Below are 6,113 nucleotides of genomic sequence, written 5' to 3'. Positions count from 1 at the left end.
CTGTATCCAGAAGGGCGTAATTTGTACCCTCCGAAAGTACATGCAAAAGCGTTGAAGGTTGTTGAAGACAGTTAATGTCATATCATTCACTAGACTTTTGTTCGTATTTTTAAATTTCTATACTTAATCATATAACCAAAGACCCATCCTTATTAAATCAAATCTAAAAATGCCTGTCTGTTGCCACTGTGGTTATCTAAAATGGTTGAAATACCCAAAAAGGCAAAATGTAAATAACAGGGAGACCATTGCAAAGACGTGGGGAAATGCTTTTATTTGCAGGTAGTACTTTCACCTACAAAACTTTAGAGACCTAATTGAAAAGCTACTGGGAAATATTGAAAATGGGGGCGAGGGTGATGGTTCAGTGAGTAAAGGGTTTGCTGGGTGATATGGGATCAAAGTCCACGTAGTGCACACCTTTAATCCCAGCGCTCAGGAGGGAGAGGCCGGCGGATCTCTGAGTTCGAGGCTGCTGTGGATAACATAGTGAGTTCCAGGACAGACAAGACAAACTACACAGAGAAACCCTGTGTTCAAAAAACCTCGTGTGTGTGTGTGTGTGTGTGTGTGTGTGTGTGTGTGTGTGCGCGCGTGCACGTCATCCCAGCACTGGAGGCAGAGATGGGAAGATCCAGAGAGCGTTTTGGTCAGACAACATAGTTAAAATGGCAAGCCTCAGTTCAGTGAAGACTCCATGGAAGAAAATAAGGTAGAGAGTGATAGATGGGACCCCTGATGTCCTCCTCTGGCCTCTGTAGGGATATACACAGTGTATGCATCTATATAGACGCACACCCACATATAATGTAAACATACTGTACACATACATATATGTTTATCTTATATATAAAAAGGTTTTGCAGTGACCTACCAGTTACCTGTTGGCTAATATAACTGTTTAAAAGACCAAATTCAAAGTAACTAAATGATCCTATTTGCACATAAGTAATGTTGGCAATAACTGAGTGAGATCTATATTTTAAAGGAAAGGGGGGGCAAAGACTTTAATAAATCAAGATATATATTTATTTATTTATCTATGAGCATATATATAATACATATATATAAACATAGATAAATATTTGCATTTTTAACTTAAAACTCCAATGGGACAGATTTGATTTGAAACAATTTACCTGGGGGAAAAACATAGTAACTAGAACAGATCTGAAGAGTACAGCAGAGATGGTCGCTCCACCAGATGTTAATCCATACCATAAAGCCTAGTAATCACAGTGATATTGAAATACTGAAAAAGATTGACTGATAGATTAATGTTTTAGAGTAGGTAGCTCTGAATCCAGTGTGTCAGTAAATGAAGCAGCACTAATGGGGAGGACATGGATTATCAACATGCAGTACCTGGAATCCTGGCCACTCACTGGGGGATCTGGCGGAACACATGCTTCATGCACACTGAAACTCATCTCGGGTAAAGAGGGGGCGTGAAGAAGTTAAGGTCGGAAGCATGACACCGAAGGTGTGGTAAGTCAGAGCAGGGCTTATTTGTGCTTGCTGTCACATAGGAGAGTTAGCATTTGCATCTTAGCATCAGCCCTTCACAGAGTCCCGGGAATTCGTACAATAGCATCACTATACATGCACGTCAGTGCACAAAACCCTCAGGAGAGAGACTCACTCATCCTATTTTTTTTAAATGCTCAGATTTTTGTTGTTTTTATATTTTGCTTGTTCTCGCCTCAGTTCTCTTCTATGGGGGTAACATTTAGGTTGTAAAAATGCTTATTTTGTCCAGTTTCTTTTTCAAAAGTGTCCCTGAAACATGGCACTTTCTTATATTCTCTGGAGGAGAAGGATTTAAAATTTTGCTGAGATCTATCAAATGGCAATAATGTAAATCATAGGGAGCCCATTGCATGGCAGTAAAAAGGTGCTTCTCTGTTTACACAACACTTTGGCCTACAAAGCTTGACAGACCCAGTTTATCTCCTTACAAACCCCACTTCCCAGACTAGAAAGGATGATTTCTGTGTGTGTCTGTATGCACGCACGCGCGCGCGCGCGCACACACACACACACACACACACACACTTCTTTTAAGCACAAATAGATATCAAAGTGAAAAACAACATAAAACCATTTGAAGTAAATTTATTAATGAAGCATGGGAGTGAGCTGGGTTTGGTGAGGCAGAAAGGTGCCTTCTAATCCTCAGAGGATTGTCTCAACCAGCACCCTCACATATTACTGCTCCCATCCCTAACTGCTACAGGCCACACTAAGGGATGACGGCTTACCCGTAGCAGTACCCAAATAAGAGAACATCCCGGAGACTATGGGAGTCTAAGAGAAAGTACCCTGACTTCAGTGGAAAACCCTGCCTGATAACCTGCATTTATGCTGGCATTTACAGTGAACACAGGCGGTTGTAAGCATGTTCTGACCTTGTGATCTGCAGGAATTACCTCATGTAACCATTACCAAACCATTCTAGAACATAGGTAATTTCGTTTCTTTATTTTCTATGTTATAAGTACAGAGAAGAAAAGTATCTTGCTGTCATCCACTCAAATGGAAAGTGATTTGAGCTCTTTGTAGGAACTCTTATGATCTTCACAGCTTTGTGAGGGGGTCAAGAAACATCCTTCCTAGTTTATACTAAGACAGTGGGAAGCAGAAACGGGTACTGGAATTAATACATGTTTGTTCAGAAAGAAAGAGGCTGAGCACGGATAGACATGTGATAAGGAATGACTGGAGGGAAAGCAAGACTTAAAAAGCCTGAGTCAGACAAAAGCAGCCTAAACATGTTGAGATAAAACATGAGCTCGTTAAAGCGGATGGGGCTAGAGAACAGGCGAGTGATGATCGTGGTAGTGGGGTATTCACTCTGTGAGAATGGAGCCGTGCCCATGGCCTTAGAACTATCAAGAGCCATCGCAGTCTAGATAGTAGACAGTAAAAGAAAACACCACACACACACACACAGTTTCCCACTGTCTTGGAATCTACCTTTCTGAAATACTAGCTCCTGTTGGGTCTCCCTGTTTATGTAAGACTCTTATTCATTGTGTGTAACTGTTTATCTAAGCACTTGTTAATTTACAGCTCTGCCTATTTACATAGCTTTTGTTAGTTTAGAGAACAAGAGTGTAAGTTGGATGTAAAGCCACCACAATGAAGTTTTGACTAAGCAGATGGATTTTTACTTACTTTCTAAATAAAAGCATGGCAGTGAAGTTTAGGTAACCACTTTTAAAGTTTCAGAACTAGAACGGCATCTGCTAGCCTCTGAACTTGCTGCTTTATGTTTTTAATCTCACTTCTTTATAATTCTGAAATATTCCAGAAGTAGCCTCACAAGAAACATGCATATGATGGAAATCTGACTTTTGTCTGGCTAATTTGATAGGCACTGAAACTGATGAGTTGTTAAAAGTGTTTAGTTTTTTGGAGTTTAAAATTGGTGCTTTTATGTCAGTACAAGGGCAATTTGTTTACCTCCTTTATGTTTCAACATATATCCCTATCAGATTTATCATTAGTAACTTCCATAAATAAATGGGAGTTCTAAATCCTCTCCCAAAGTAGCAAATTCCGTGTAATAAGCCCCTCCCAGCCTTCCCTGCACCTCTCCAAAGACATTCTTTCCTCTCTAGTTCTTTGGCATCAAAGTCCTTCGGTGATTTACAGCAACCAAACAGGTTTCTAGTATTTGATCTAATAGTTTTGTTATTTTTAAGATTTTTTTGACTTAAATATTTTGGCTATGTCTCAGGAGAGAAAAATAAAAGACACTTTTTAAAATCCATGGTTATAACAACCTCTTTATGATTTTTTAATTGCTGGAGCTGGCATGCATAAACACTAGATGATTCATTCACTGGGGATTTGGATGCTGGTGGAAACCCAGGTGAGTTAACAGAAAGGCCTGGAACTTGTGGGGAAAAAACGGTGTCAGGAAAAGAAAAGGAGACTCAGCACGTGCAGGAAAACAAACATAGCCAGCTTTAGCTGTGCTAGCAAAAGCCTGACAAAGGCCAGGAACACACACCACTAGGACAGGGGAAAGCCAAGGGGGAAAAGTTTCTAAGCTGACTATTAAATAGATGTAACTCACTGACTAGTGTGCCCATGTGGGATTTTAATTACTCGGACATCTGTTTAGCGAAGTGTACTACTAAATAGGGATCAAATGCAGAGATCAAATTACGTGGGGAGGGGAGTGGAGATGACATTCATGAGTCAGAAAGGAGAGCCATCAGCCGGGGAAAATCAATCCTGGCTTTACGTCTCACCAACAGAGAAGCAATTATTTTAGATGTGGGGCTGGTTAGCATCCTCGGTCATGAATTTAATTAAATAACCCTCGAGTGGCAGAAAACAGAACAAAACACTGTATTTAACTCTCAGTAAGACACGCAGCATATAAATGATCCAAATTCCCCCTCTTTCCTCCTCCTCCTCCATAGATCTGCAATAATTTTTCTTCCCCTTCCTAACTTAGTCTTTTCTTTCCAAAGGCCTCATTGGTATAGATGGTTAAACCAGAGAAGCAGGATTTAGTACAAAAATCATTGCAAATGGGGTAATTTAAAATGTGAAAGGAAAAGAAAAGATGCAAGGATTGAGTCGCCGTTTGAGTTCCTTCCTTGGGCTCAGTACAAAAGCTAATGAATTCACAGGAATATCTTAAAATAAACAAAACCTCTCTGACACTCTTACTGGTCCTCACTTGGCACCTTGGATGGATAAGGCAAAAGACACAAAACTTAAAAGTTAAGTTGTCAGAGCAGGAACTGTAAAAAGCGTCCCTACGCATGGAAGAGACCAAGAAGAGAGTATATAGTTGCTTTTGAGATGGATGTGCTGAACCCAGTCTCACCTGGTAGAGCCACTTAGAGCCCTCTTTTGTCAGCCATCATCTCAGGACTAACTCTGGACTTGGGTCTCCTTCCCCCTCCTCAACTACTTCCCTGGGCAACACCAAAATTCTTCCATGGCCCAAAACTGGGATCTATCTGGTTTCCTCCAGATGCTGGTCCTCTGTCTGCAGAGAGCAGAAGCGAGCTGGGGAGAACCTAAGTGACCGTACACATTTACGAACATGCTTAGAGCATCTCATGGAACAACCAAGCTCTGTGTGGTTCGTTCCTAGTGCCTCAAAGCCAGAGCCCACTGATTGGCTGCCATGAATCACTCTAAAAGATGCAATTATCACTGTTTCATGAGTAAATTCTAACATTCCCAGGAGACTCTTATTAGTGAGTTCACATAATAAATATTCAAACTGAAGTCGTGAGATATGTTTTGAAAGTCTCCCTACAGCGTGGGGTCTTTTCTTCTAAACTAGTCGTCGCCGTAAAGCTGTGGAGAGACTTGGTTCCACGAAGCTGTCTTCTGGCCTTTACATGCCTGCTGTGGCATGGATGCCCACACATGCCCATGACACACACTTTTTAATATAAAAGACACTTTCTGCCATTAACATGCAAAACCTACCCCAGAGACACAGTGATGACCTCTTCACCACGTAAATTCTAAAATTCTCAGGAAATCTGAAGAACTTGGATTATTTTTATCTGGCTGAATTCTGATGTGACCCAGTTACCTCAATGTTCTTAAATTACTTTTATTCAGATGAAGGTATTAATTTTAAAATTTGACAAATTATTAAGACTCATTCTGGTTGTAAGTAGATTTAATTCAGTTCATTTCTGGAGTTAGGATATAAAAAATGTCTAACCATATGGAGTAGTGCGCATCTGTAATCACAACACTATGGAGGTTGAGGCAAGAGGATCTCAAGTTCAAAGCCAGCTTAGGCTGCAAGCAAGACCTTATCTCAGAAAAAAGAAAAATTTTTGAACAAAGTGTGACTGCACTTGAGACCCAGGGAGCTGGGGTATGCGTGGGGAAACCACAGTTGCTGACACTGCACTGGATCTCAGTCTGAAGCGCTACTTCCACCTTCTCCAGAACTCCAGCCCATCCCATGCTGGTCTAGGCACACAGCCTGGCGCATGCAAAGCCCATGTCCTCACAGGCCCTGGTTGCCATGCCGACCCCAGGCATCATTTTGTTCTTGTCAGTTTTCTGTTGAAACTAAGAATGGGCATCAGGAGCTACCCTACCCCTGTTGCATCACG

The sequence above is a fragment of the Alexandromys fortis genome, unplaced genomic scaffold (assembly GCF_014885135.2).
Source record: "Alexandromys fortis isolate MF-2015 unplaced genomic scaffold, M_Fortis_MF-2015_v1.1 scaffold_54, whole genome shotgun sequence".
Classification (NCBI taxonomy): Eukaryota; Metazoa; Chordata; class Mammalia; order Rodentia; family Cricetidae; genus Alexandromys; species Alexandromys fortis.
Note: the sequence above shows the minus strand (reverse complement) of the source record.